Genomic DNA, 15084 nt, shown 5'->3' with positions numbered 1-15084 from the left:
CTTATTGGTAGAAACATTCTTCTAAGCAGGTGATGTGAGATGTGGAGAGAGACACTATCTCCTGCTCAAGCAGAACACAGTAGTGGAAGGAGAGAAGTAAATGAAAGGAACCACTGGAGTTTATTTTGAGAAGCTGTGGAGTGGTCCTACCTTTGCTGGGGAGGGGAGACACTTCAGGAAGGAAACAAGTTGTGAGGCTATTGCAGGCTTAATCCGGGCTGTTGGCCAGGTAAGGTGCCAGGAAGAGACAGATTGCTCAGTTTGGGGCAACCTTCTCTGTTGACAACCTCATTAGCTGTCTAGGATTTAATTGCCCTTTCTGTGGATGACTCGAGGATCTATATAACCAGGCAGTGCTTGTCTCTTGGGCTTCGGTCCCAAATCACCAACTGCTATTGAATGTTTTAAACTGTATGTCTTGAATACATCTCACAGGGTACATGTCCAAAATGCATTCATTATTCCTCCCCTCCCCAAATAAAATGAGGAAACCAAAGCCTTAATTCCATTTGTCATTTTAGAATGAACTCTCCACAAAAGACCCTAAGGGAAGGGTATCACCCCTCAAGAAACAGTATTAAAGGTCACTTCCACTGCAGTTACTAAGAGGCAAACAACTTTTGAACAGAAAGGTGCCACAATTTACATTCGTGGACATCCAAATGCACTTCCCAAAAAGCACTTCCTTTTATGAAGTAGACCACAAAAAAATGATTGCATATAAACCTGTAACTGTTTCATATCCCTTTTTAAAAAAAACTGCATACATTATTTTCAAAACTTCAATTCTATTTGCTTCTGTGAATTTTTAAGTTTCAACAAAATGCTCTTCATTGCTAACCCCCCTTTTTCTTCCTCACCCCCCCTCCCCACATTATGACGCCAAGAAAAAAACAAAGACAGATTTGGAACAAATAGGCCTAGTCAAGGAAAGTGATTCTATTACAGTAGTCATGTTCAAAAATATATATATTTCTCATCCCAAGTCCTCTGGAGACATGCCTGGTCATTGCATTAATTAAAGTTCTCAAGACTTTCAAAGTTGTCTTTCTTTTCCCCTCCCTCTTTTACCCATCTGTCTCTGTATTTCAAGGTTAACTTTGATGTATTTCTACACCAGACTGTTTTTGTGGGGTTGTATATTCAAAATTCTTCATCCGAAGCCTCTTTCTCCAGTCCCTTCCTCCGTGTGTGTGTGTGTGTGTGTGTATACTGTTCTCATGCACTCCAGTTGAGAGTAATCAGTTCTGGGGTGGCTCAGGATAAAGAGCTAGGCTTAGAGATGAGAGTCTTGGGTTCAAATGTGGTCTCAGACACTTCCTAGCTGGATGATCTTGGGCAAGTCACTTAACCCCCATTGTCTAATCTTTATTCCTCTTCTGCCTTGGAACAAATACTAAGTATTGATTCTAAGATAGATGGTAAGGATTTTTTTGAAAAAAAAAAGAGATAAATTAGTTCTTCTTTCTATACTAGTATGCATTTCTTACTTAACTTGGTACCCATTGAGCTTATGAAGAGAGAAATATTTCTTTTCCCCCAATAGAATATTATCTCTTCAACATTATATAGCCCTTTCAATTACTCAAGTAAATTTATCTTTCTAGGTTTCTCTTACATTTTAATTTCAAAGTTTATCTCTGACATCTTCCTTTTAAAAATTAAATCACATTTTTTAAATTAAAAAAATCTATCAGAATTCTCTCCTTCCCACCAACGGGGGATAAAAAGAAAGAAAGAAAAACAAAAGTCTTATAACAAATGTAAATAGTGGAGCAAAAGAAATTTTTACTTTGACCATGTCCAAAAAATATGTTTCAATCACTACCGAGTCCATTTGTCTCTTAGCAGATTGCATTCTTAAATAATGAGTCCTCTGGGATCATAGTCATTCTTTCAGATTGTTTGTCTTTGCAATATTTTTCCTGGTTCTGTTCACCTCCCTCTGCAGAGATTCATACAAGTATTCCCAGATTTCTTTGAAACCATCCCTTTTCATCAATCAAGGGACATATAGGGATAAAAAATTCACTTTAGCAGTATGAACAAGTAAAAAAGCAACTTGTGTTCTTATTTTTAGAGAGAAAGCAATCATTTCCTTTACTAATCTTTTAGATGAATAGCAAAGCATAGAAAACTTTATTTGGCAAATGTGTTTTTGGAAATGAACTTCCATTTCATAACCAATTGAAAGAAGGGGCTTGGAGAAGGGAGAAAGAAAAGGGAAAAAGAGGGAAGGGGAAAAGAGAAAGAAAGGGGGGGAAAGGGAATAGCCTAGGCAAATCCTAAGATTATGAAGAAAAGTGCAGAAATGCTGCTCCTTCTGATATTCCTGCTTGGGGCAGCATCATGGTACACTGGAAGGATAACACATCCTGCCTCTGACACTGCTGGGTGACTTTAGGCAACTTACATAACCTCAGAGGTTAAAGGCTACTTTACTTAGGCATCCTGGGAGACAGGAAATATTGTATCAGCAATGATGATCTCCTTGCCTTACTGCCCAGGTAATTGGCAACCCTTGAATGTGCTGGGTTTCTGGCAAACATTGGCTTGGCTGTGACTGTGATGATTCAATTCATTCTCCTGTGAGAGTTTGACCAGGATATGGTCCACAAAAATGGGGTCTACATGCAAAAGTGTGGTATCAAATTCATAGAACAGTTTGTTCCTATTCGAGTTGAACAGATAAAAGAAAGCTTGCCTGGCAAACTCCAACTGGTGATTCAGTCCATGTAGTTCCTCCTCAAAACCCCAGGGCAGCACAGGTTTTAGATTTAATTCAGTGAAACAGATTGACTTCTTCCAGGAATAATCACAGCATTCACATGTACATTCTATAACATTATAATAATGGGAGAAAAAAATTAAAATCTCTTGTTGACCTATCCCTTGATCCTTTTTGAGGAGCAGTTTTAGATTGAGAATGATAGCCTAAAATCATCACAGCTCCATTTTCTTGTGAAGTATCTATCTCAGTTTTCTCTGGATAAACCTTGGAGGGAGATGGAACAGCCCATCCTTTTTGAGGGGAAGAAGGAATTTAGACTCATTTCCTTCTCTTTTGTTTTCCTCTTTCTTACTTTTTTAAGGTATTGTTCATTTCAAATTATTTAATTATTTCTTTAAGCCCAAAGAGACATCCAAAGGATTTTTGTATTTCACTCCTTTGTTTTGGGGTGAAGGATGAATAAGGTAGATAATACCAGATAGAAATTTGTAGAGCATTGTTTTCTCTTGGATCTCTGGCATAATATAATTATTTCTAGAAGGTAGGAAATGATTCTAGGCATGACCGCCCCCACCCCTGACCTGGCTAAGTGATTGTATTTGGGGTGCTTGTCTCTTTAGGGAAGTCTAATGGACAGTGGGCATTGGGCTGTAAAATAGGTCTTCTGTATAATATCTCTATGCCCATTTCCCCACTGTAACTTGTGATTCAAATCAGCTGGTGGTCAGTACTTCTTTCAAAGCCCTCTTCCAGGAAGTCTCAGGAAACTTCCTCCTTTGCTTGTCCTTCACACAACAACTTTGGTTGACTGTTAAATGACCAGAGTGTCTCACCTTGTTCCAGTATTGAACATAAAATACAGTGGGATTGACCTGAGTCAGGTTCTCCCTTAATAAGGTGCTAAATTCAGTAAAGCTTATACAAAAGTTTCAAAGGGGAAAAAAACCTTTGAAATTTTAATAGGTGAATTCTAAAGAGGTTAGAAGTAGTTATGATTTACTTCAAAGAAAACCAGTAACTCAATAAATAGGCAGAAAGGGTTATAATATAATACATTTAGTGCAAGTGTTTCTTTGAATTAGGATGGAATTTTCCTCTAATAGGGGTTACACTGACTTTTGGTATGTAAAAAATAATAAATAGTATTACATGAGAATTTGACCCATCATTTAACTTCATTTGGGCAGGGAGAAATTAATTTCAGCAGCCCTCATGAGTAGGGCAATAGCAATTACCCAAGGCTCTGGCCAAGGGAAAAACCTCCTATAAAACAAGCCTCATAAAAATGGAAAGGGAACTATTTTTTCTTATCTTGTGTCTTACACAGGACCTAATGGGTTAGAAGCCAGCTTAAAGACAGGTGAGATGGCACACCTGAGAAGGACTGTTCTTTTACTAAAAAAAGAATACTGTTTTAACTAGGTGCTATGGGAATAAGGCAATGACAGGCTAATGAATACCAGACTGAACCAGGTAGGCAACTGTATATGCCTAAGGATAATGGGAATGGGCTGATTACCTTGGAATAAGGAGAGTAACTCACTTCTACATGGGACTGTTTTACATAGCCTGTGAACTTTGTTGGCTTGTGAAAACTGTCTTATTGTTTGGGGTTGTGTCAGAGATGTCCCCATACCCCAAATAACTTTGAACCCTCTGGACAAAAAAGTAGCAAGTAGGGAATACTGTCCAACATTTATATAATGCTTACTAAGAATAGGTAACTCTTTTCTGTTGTCATGGACTGAAGCTTAGTTTTCACCAGGTGGAAATGGCAGAAGAGCTTTGGGAAGTTGTGAAAATCAGGCAACTTTGTGCAGCTGAGGACTCCCAGTCACATGAGCAAGTTGAGAGCTGTACATTAAAGGGCAAGCTTCAATAGACAGGAGAATGCTTTCTAGAACTGGGCAGAGCTGGTGTGCAGAGCTCTGGCAATGGATAGGGCAGATCAAACCCAGATGATTCCTTCAGTTGAACTACACAAGTATTTTTGAAAGGAGATTGAATTACATGTCTCCTGGGGAAAGGAGGTACACTACTGATAGGGACAGGGCTTTACAGTCCACAGGGATGCTTGATAGCTGGAAAAGTGAACCCCCTTCCATCTCACTAGGGCTGGAGGATTCACTTCTTTTTCCAATCTAGGTATTGTATCTCAGGTGCCAAACCATGCAAATGACAGCTATAGGAAAAGAACAGCTAAGAAAATGCTGAGGGGTAAGTTCCCTCTACCTTTGGAACTTTGTTTGGACTTGATCACGTGAATTATTGCCTCCTCTTTTGTGCTTTGTCTACAAGTTGGTAAGATCAATTACTGCTTTGAATTTTACTATTAATGAGAAGACTCACTGGAACTCTGGCTTCTGGGGCATCACAGAGACTATGATGGCAATCAGCAGTAAGTCTGGGGCTTGTATGAATGCTGCCTATAAGAGGCTGGTTGATGTTATAACTCAATTGAACAATTAGACTATGGTTTGGTATAGACCAATATCTTACACCATTAACTAAGATAAGATTAAAATGGATACATGATCTGGACATAAAAGGAGATAAGTTAGAAGAACAGGTCTATTATTCTAATTTACTTATCTCCTATATATATATATATATATATAAAATTATACACCCTGACTCCTCCTTGGACTACATACCTGTCCTGCTCGATTGCCTGGAGAAATAGGGGTTTTCAGATGAGGAAAGTAGAAGAGATGTCAATAGGCTGGCTGGTTCTGAGGGCAAGAAGAACCTCCTTCCAGGGTCTACTCCCATATTTGCCCCTAAACTCACTGCAGCACATTGCCAATGCTGTGTCTCTTACTGGTATTTTTGTAAAGTATAAAGGCTTTTTTTTGTTTTCATATAGCTTACATGGATGGCAGAATGGTGTTCAAGGACCTGGACAACTCAACTCCATACTGCCCATCTCTGGTGCATTCAGGATGGGGAAAATGCAAGGAAATGTCAAGGAAAAGCTGATATCTCATATATTTTCTCTATCATTGTACTATTAGAATTTGCTGATCAGGAAGACCAGCATTTGGGAGCAATTACAGCAGAATTCATCTAAGATGAGTTTGTTCAAAGTAACTGACATTCCCTCGAATTAAGTGGTGAACATGAAAGGTTATAGAGAAGCCCAGGTCTCCTATATAACCCCAGGAAAATATTGAAAAAAGATAAAAAAAAGTGATGATGAGGAAACTAACAGAAAAAGCAAACATACTTTTTATCATCCATCCAGAAATGCATTAACAAAGTTTGCAGAAGCTGGCAGAGGGGTTCTCTCAGGAAATCCAGGGTGAATGCAAGTCAACATAAAAGCTGATGAAGGTATAGAGAGGAGCCGAACCTGGAAGCTAGAGAGAGCTCCAAAAACAGACCTAAAGAGAGCAGGTGATATGAACAAGGGAGAAGCAAGCCAGAGAAATATCCATTAATAAAGTCCCACTTGCCTCTTTTCCTGTACTTCATCAAATGCATCTTCCTGGCAAGATGACATCAACTCTAAAACACACCTCACACCTCCCCAGCTCCCCCTCCCCCTGGATTCCTCCTTCCTTCTGATTGAAGTGAGTAGTAGGTGAATATCAACTAGCTCCTCCCCTGACCTGCAGATCCTCCATTTTAGAATCCAGGATCAAGGACAGCCATTTCATCATTTCCCACCTGGATATCCTTCTTCCGTTTGCACCCTTTCAACTTCTTTTTATGTGTTGTCTTCTATTAGATTGAGAGCTTCTACAGGTCAGGTACTGTCTTTGGCTGTTTTTTATAATCTTGTAGCTTAGCACAGTGCCTGACGCTTAGTAAGTAAAAGGATTCAGTGTAATACAAGGCACCCATAGACATTGCTTAATATTTCAAGGTCCCTGGCAAAGTTTCACATAAATTATTAAATTCAAGGTAAAGCAAAATGGATTGTTATAAAACCTTAGATTGTTTTATAAAACCTAGTGATGTGAAATAATGACATGACAGATCAACCTCCACTCCTAAACAGTGTTCTATTAAGAAAACATCTGAGTGATTGTTCTGGGGATTGTTTAATGCTGCTCGGATGCTTGTATAAGTATTATATTAGTACTATCTTGAAGTTTCTTGCAGGCTACCTATTTGCATACACTTTAAATCTGTCTCTTGCCCAACAATATTTTAAAAGTTGTTTCAGCTTTGATGAATTCATGAAATGTCTTCTCTGTGAGTGCTAGAATTTATTTTCCCTTAACATAGGTTATTTATTATATGGTATTTTGATTGACTGACATCTTGGTTCTGCTCTGCCAAAACAGAAGCAGGGGTTCAAGCAAGACCACAAAGGTCATTATGCAGGGAGGTAGGGTCTTAACGAAGTAGAGCACTAGAACTGGAAACGGGGCCAAGTCAGCCCTTACTATTAGGAGGCTGTGAAGGAGGTCTCAGACCAGTATTATCTCTGACATTCAACTTATTAGGACCACAGCAAAGGATAAAACCAATTCACCACTTAAAAGAAGAGAAGACAAATTGCCCAAGACCAGAGCCTGTTATGGACTGTGAGGAGACAAACATAAACTAGAGGTCAAGGCAGAAGATTATGGCTAATACTAGTCACTTCATCCAGACTGGTGGTGGCACTGGCACTCAGACTGCAGAGGATATAGGAGCATTAAGGGACTACCTAACCCCATCTAAGAGTAGAAAAGAGGATTTGTCTGAACAGAAAACCCTAATTCAAGAACTGGTTCTAAAAATATTAGTTAAAAGAAAACATCAAACACAATGAAGAAACATGGTTTAGAGAAGTCTGAGAGACATTGTACAGAGTGAGGCAGGTTAATGTATAGTGATTTTGCAAATATGGATTAGGTCAGGTTGTATAGGGTTCTACAAACTAAATGGAGGAATTTCCATTTGATCTTAAAGACAGTAGGACTACACTAGAGTTTATAGAGTTGGAGAGTGATAGGGTTGGATTTGCATTTAAGGAAAGTTATTTTCTAGCTTGTATAGGACTGGAAGAGGTGAGAAGCACGAGGGAGGGAGACCAAGTAAAAGACTGATGCAGTCATATAGGTTAGAGATGATCTGAACCTGAAGTAAAGGTGGTAGTTATGTGAGTAGAGAGAAGGGGTCAGGCAGTTAGAAATATGGGGAAAGGAGTGTAAAGATTAAAATTAATAGTTGGACAATGATCATATGAAATTATGTGGTCGCTAATATTTATTATATCTTTAGTGAGAAATTTATTTACAGAGAGGAAACAATAAAGAAGAGAAGTTATCTATCCCATCAACCTAAATGTTTTGCTTCAGGTCTGGTTAATCCATGTAGAGATTAATTAGCTCTCAGAAAGGCTGGTAGTGAGTTACCACCTCCAAGATGGAAGCTAGTAACTCCCAAAGCTAGGAAAGGGGTCAGCCCTTTACTCAACCAGCGAAGTAATCCAAAAGTCAGAGTCCAAGTAGAAGCCAAGCACCCAGTCCACAATCCAAACTGTAGTCTCCAGTGAAGCTCCCTTGAAGACTATCTAATACTATCTCCAGAAGACAATCTGTTCAGACTATCTTCTCAAAGACAATCTGCTCTGAAGGAGTTCAGTGCTTGCTTTTTATAGTGACTTCTTGTCCCTTTCCCTCTTCACAGGGACCAATCACAATTTCCAAATTGTCTAGCACTGCCCAGAGGGCAGTGTCTGTAGGATCGACTTCTCACTTTCTGAAGGTTAAGTTCTCATCAAGAAGATTCACAGATTCCTAATTTGATTGAATTTCTAAGGGTGTGAATTCTTTAAGTACCTTGCTAGCTTTTCAACTAGTACTAAGTAGGGTGTTTAATCTTTTGTTGATTCAATTCAAAAGTAGACAAGGGGGAGTTAATCCTGTCTTCAGTGTAGTGAGGTACTAAGTAGGGGTACTTAAGTTAATATTAACTCAGGATAGACAATAGAGTAAAGAATTCTCTTTCAAAGGAGAAATGCCAATTTTTGGTGCCTTATTTGAGACTATGAGGTGAGGGTATGTAAGGATACAGAATGATGTCAGGATTACTAACCTGGACACTGGATGAGTGATAATAACAAGGAAAATTTGAAGAAGGTTTAGAAGAAATGATAATTCAGTTTTGAACATGTTGATTTTGAAATGCCTCCTAGACATCCAGTTTGAAATACCCAGTAGGTTTTGATACAGGATTAAAGGTTAGGGGAGAGACTATGGTTAGATACGTAGATTTGTAGTCCACTGCATAAAAATGATAGCTAAACCCATGAACAGATAAAGGAAACAGCCGAGTGATTGTTCTGGGAATTGTTTAATGCTGCTCTGACACTTGTATAAATATATTATTAGTGTTATCTTGTAGTCTCTTGCAGGCTACCTATTTGCATATACTCTAAATCTATCTTGGTGAACATCCATAGTTAGATGGCATGATATGAATGAGCCAGCAAAAGAGCCTGAAATAGGGAGGAGGAGAACCAAGGCAAAGTAGTCATTGAAAACTCAGAGAGGAGGGGATATCTAAGAGGAGAGGGTTCCCAATACTATTAAATGCAGTGGATTTAATGAGAAGAATTAGGACTGAGAAAAGGTCATGGAATCTGGCAGAGCATTTTCAGTTGAGTAATGAGACTAGAAGCCAGATTGCAAAGGTTGAGGAGTGAGTAAAAGGAGAGGAAGTTGAAACGGTTTTTTCCCAAGGGATTTGACTGAGAAATGGAAGACAAATTTAGGATGGTAACTTGAAAGGATGAGGTCTAGTGAAGATTTTCCCCCTTTTGTATTGAGACTTATACATATTAGACAGTAGTAAAGAAACCAGGTGAGAGGGCTTTGAAGATTCAAGGGGAGGAAGATTGAAAATAAATCTGCTGGACATGATAGGAAGGGGATTGATCAAGTGTACATGTAGAAGGGTTAGCCTTGGCAAGGAGAAGGGTCATCTCTTTGTTTTTTTGTTTCTAAAAAACCCCTTACCTTCTGTCTTCCAGTCAATACTGTATATTGGTCCCCAGGTAGAAGAGTGGTAATCTCTAGGCAGTGGGGATTAAGTGTGGCCAGGGTCACACAGCTAGGAAATATCTGAGTCTAAATTTGAACCCAAGACCTCCCCTTTTCAGGCCTGGCTCTCTATCCCCTGAGCCACTTAGCTGCCCCAAGGTCACCTCCTTGCCAGACACTAAGGAAAAGGAAGAGTGGGAGGTTATAGGGGTTTTCAGATGAGGAAAGTAGAAGAGAAAGTTTATATCAGATGGTCTCAAATTTCCCAGAAAAGGAAGAAACAAAGTTGTCTACTAAGAGTAGGAAAGGCAGAAGTATGGAGGGCTTGATAGTGGAAGAGAATGCTAAGCTTCTATGAGGAATAAAATAGGAAAACAACTGGAGAACAATAAAAGGATTTCTTCACTGCAATGAAGGCCCAATTAAGATTGGATAACCTGAATTTATAATGTACTAACTCAGTATAGTTGTGGGATTTTCTTCAGCTTCAGGTAGTGGCTCCTGAGGAAGAATGGAAGAGAAGGAGTAGTATGAGAGTAATCCATGGCTGAAGTTTGACAAGAGAAAGGTGGCAATGAACAAGGGAGCAAGAGCAGAACAGTTTTCAATTCTGATTTTCAAGCCTTTTTCCCAAGAAGGTGAGGAGAAAGCACCCTCCAGAGGAATTGGGGAATATGTATATTCTGCCTCTGTCTTTGAAGTAAATAACTTTTTGTAAAAATGTAATCAATATTGAGTGGGTAATTGGACCCTGAGTACTAGTTACTGTGCTCCTAACAATTGGTGGTGAGTACACAGAGGGTGAGGGCTCTAGACAATGGCATTGAAGAAAATACTCTCTCAGGGTTTCTAATAATATTACAGTTGAAAATTACAATAATTAGACAATGTGGCAAAACTTCAGGGTTGTAGCCAAAGTCCCTTAGAACCATGAGGGGCAGTATAGCAACTGTGGCACTCGGAAAGAGAGCCCTAGTGCATATACTATGCAAGATAGGGAGAGAAACAGGAAAAGCCATAGGGGTGGTATTGGGTGGGATGCGAATAGAAACTTATTGTCTCTCAGAAATATTGCAGAGGGAGTCAGGCTGGTCTTGGGTCTACCTCTTTGCCCAGGTGGCTGGTGGGAATGGTGGTTGGGGGAGGGAGGGTGTTGGAGCTAGTGAATAACAAACAGAAGGTAGTAGGTGGCAGCTTGACCTGAATCTGAGTTTAGTCAGGGTCTGACAGGTATAGATACTCCTGTTTCTACTCCAAGGTATCTGGAACCAGTAGTCTTCCACTTAAAACAAAAATTTACATTGAGTTAAAATGGAGGAGCAGAATGCATTATATTTGAGATGAATTTTTTAAAACCAAAGTAATAATCATGATCTCAGACAAAGTAACAATAAAAATAGACATAGTTAAAGAAGATAAATATGAAAATTACATTATGCTTAAAGGAAATGAGATTATATCTGTGTATATATCTGTGTATATATGTGTCTGAATGACATAGCTTCTAAATAAAGGAAAAGTTAGTTGAATTACAGGGAAACATAGCAAAATGATAATAGTTGACCTTATTTTACCCTTTTTGAACTTAAATCTCACAAAAAGCCATATATAATTGAGGAATGATTTGCACTTTAGAAAAGTTAAGACATTTTTGGTCATTGCTAAATGGTAATTGAAAGGGATTTACATATTTCTCAGCTGTAAATGTAGTTTTACAAAAGTTGATTGTGTAGTTTGACATGAAATTCTTCAAACAAATATAGAAAAGCAGAAATATTAAACACCCTTTTCTGGCCATAACAGAATAAAAATTATAATTAATGAAGGACCTTTGAACAAAGCATTCATGTAAATGGAGGGTAAATAATCCTAAAGAATTGGTGGGTCAAAAAAAACCTTAGAAACAATGAATAATTTCATTAAATAAAATAATAATGAGACAACATAATAAAATTGGGGATACAGCAGTCCTTAAGGGAATTTAAAAAATATCTCTAAATACTTTAACCAACAAAAGACAGAAAAAACAATTGTGCATATTACAAAAAAGGCAACAATTCCAAAAACTTCACTCAAAAATTTAAAAAATCAGAGTCAAGGGATTTCTGGGTAAGCATGGAGGCAGTCTAGACATGGGACACTTCCTCTCACCAGCACACACTGACAAAGACCACTTCAAAAGATCTTAAAAATCATTTTCAGAAGAACTGAGAAACTGTACAGTAGGGCACAGCATTGAAGGTACATGGGATTGGGACATTTCCAAACTATAAGAGGGTGAAAAAGCTTCCACCCAAAATGTGAGCCAATCCACCCTCCCCCACTCCACCTATGGAGCCAGAGCCAGCGCAGGCCAGAACCAGTGATCGAGTGAGGGGCACCTCGAGAGAGAGAAAGAGGCACCTCTAGGTCCTTGATAGCTAACTAGGACTGCCAGGGACCTACCCCTGAAAGCAGCTAGACAGGAAACCCCAGCATGCTTGAGGGAGCGCAGACCTTAGGTGCTCAGAGCCGGCGTGCCCACCAGAACCTTCAAATGAGCAAGGAGCACCTCTAGAAAGAGCAACAGTCACTTCTAGGTACTTGGTAGCTGACTAGGACTCCCGGAGACCTACCCCTGAAAGCAGCTAGACTGGAAACCCAGGCAGGTAGGGGAGTGCAGACCTTGGACTCCCCTGGGAAAGTAGCACAGAGAAGAGCTGCAAAGGACTGCAGAGATTCGAGAGCTTGCCTCAGGCAAAACCCTTGCTCCTTAACTCCATACACAGAGAACCTTCCCAGCTCACTCAGATTTCTGACTAAAAAGGAAAGGAAAAATATACATGGAAATAGCTAACTATGCATAGGAGCCTCAAAATCCTTAAAAAAAAAAAGACTGTGACCCTCAAGAATTTTACAGAGGAAAAACCCAGGCTACAGAGGAAACACTGGACGAAATTCAAACAAAGGCAAAACCTAAAAAAAATGGAAATTGTTCAAAAGCCCTGGACGAATTTCAATTGGAGCTTATCAAAAAGATGGAAGCCTTCTGGGAAGAAAGGGGAAATGGTTTTAAAAAAATTAAATCATAGCTGAATACCGAAAGGTTAAAGCAGAAAACCAGGTCTCAAAAACTAGAATTGAGCAACTGGAAACCAATGATCTTGCAAAACAGCAAGAATTAATAAAGCAGGGGACAGCTGGGTAGCTCAGTGGATTGAGAACCAGGCCTAGAGACGGGAGGTCCTAGGTTCAAATCCGGCCTCAGCCACTTCCTAGCTGTGTGACCCTGGTCAAGTCACTTGACCCCCATTGCCTAGCCCTTACCACTCTTCTGCCTTGGAGCCAATACACAGTATTGACTCCAAGATGGAAGGTAAGGGTTTTAAAAAATAAATAAAAATAAAAAGAATTAATAAAGCAAAGTCAAAAGACTGACAAAATAGAAGAAAACATAAAATATCTCCCTGACAAGGTGACAGATCAGTAAAGCAGAGGAAGAAGAGACAATTTGAGAATCGTTGGTCTACCTGAAAAGCCAGAAATAAACATAAATATTGACATACTACAAAAGATAATCCAAGAAAACTGCCCTGATGTTCTTGAACAAGAGGGCAAAATAGACATTGAAAGAGTCCATAGAATACCCTCTACAGTAAATCCCCAAAAGACAACTCCCAGAAATGTAATTGCCAAATTCCAGAGCTTTTAATCTAAGGAGAAACTTCTACAAGAAGCCAAAAAGAGGAAATTCAGATACCAAGGAGCACCAATCAGGATCACACAAAACCTGGCAGCTTCCACACTAAAGGACCTCAGGGCCTGGAACATGATATTCAGAAAGGCAACAGAACTGGGTCTTCAACTAAGAATCACCTATCCATCAAAACTGACTATATACTTCTAGGGGAAAGTATGGGCATTCAACAAAATAGAAGATTTCCAAGTATTTGTAAAGAAAAGACCAGAACTAAGTGGAAAGTTTGATATCCAAACACAAAGATCAGACAAACATGAAAAGGTAAATATGAAAGAGACGGAAAAGGAGAAAAATGTTTGTTTTTTTAATTCAAACTCTCTTCTTTAAGGGCTACAATTAGATCAAATTATATATACTAATATGTGGAGGAACTGTTTTTTGTAAATCTCAAACATTGTTTTCATTATTATAGTAAATAGAAAAATCATTCATAGGAAAAGATTGTGGCATTAAAGGCTATAAAATGATATGCAGGAAAAAAGAAAAAGGGTGTGGGGGCATCGATGATGGTATCAAGAGATACTTGAAAAAATAAAATGAATAGAATAATCTTTGTCACACAAAGATACACATGGAAAGGGGAGGGGAAGAATACTCTTATAAGAGGTAGAGGAAGAGAGTGCTAATAGGTAATACTCTAACATTACTCTCAGTGAAATCAATTCTGAGAGGGAAGAGCATCTAGATCCATTGGGATCTTGAAACCTATCTTATCCTACAGGGTAAAGAGGGGGGGAGTACAAAAAAAAGGAGGGAAGGAGAGGGGGGAGGGAACTTAACAGACTCTGAAAAAACAAGAAGGGATCAAAAAGGGAGGGGTCAGAAAGGGAAGCATATTAAGGGAGGGGGGTAGGGGAATTGACTAAAAGTAAACCACCGGGTTGTGTAAATGGAGATTTGAACCCCAGACTTCAATTCCCAGAAGTCTTTGGTAGTTCCCAGAATTCCCTAAAATCTCACTTGAGGTCCTCACTTGGGATGAGAACAAAATGGGTATTTAAACTGATTCTCCGCTTACTTTGGCTCCCTCTTCCTGCTTCTGCTTCTAAGCACATGCATCTCTCAAGATGTAGTAAGTGAAATTGAATGGGCTTTTCAGCCCTCCTAGACATGTGCTTTTCTTATTTTGTATTTTCTTTATTTCTTAATCTTTAATAAACCTCTAAAAATATAATACTTTTAGTAGAAAAACTAATTTTAACTGTTACAGTTAAAAGGATATAGCAAAAGAAGAAAGGATAGAACTAGGAGAGGATATCAAAATGCTAGGGAATTCAAAAGTGACAATCATAACTTTGAATGTGAATGGGATGAACTCACCCATAAAACGTGGATGAATAGGAGAGTGGATTAGAATCCAGAATTCTACCATATGTTGTCTACAAGAAACACGAGGTGGATAGATACAAGGTCAGAATTAAAGGTTGGAGTAAGACCTATTGGGCCTCAACTGATAGAAAGGAGGCAGGAATTGCAATCATGATATCTGACAAAGCCAAGGTAAAAATAGACCTGATTAAAAGGGATAGGGAAGGTAAATACATCCTGATAAAAGGGAGTATAGATAATGAGGAAATATCACATGTATGAACCAAATGGTATAGCATCCAATTTTCTAATGGAGAAACTAGTAG

This window comes from Monodelphis domestica, chromosome 6, assembly GCF_027887165.1.
Source record: "Monodelphis domestica isolate mMonDom1 chromosome 6, mMonDom1.pri, whole genome shotgun sequence".
NCBI lineage: Eukaryota > Metazoa > Chordata > Mammalia > Didelphimorphia > Didelphidae > Monodelphis > Monodelphis domestica.
The sequence above is the reverse complement of the archived record's forward strand: the minus strand, read 5'-3'. Positions refer to the sequence as shown.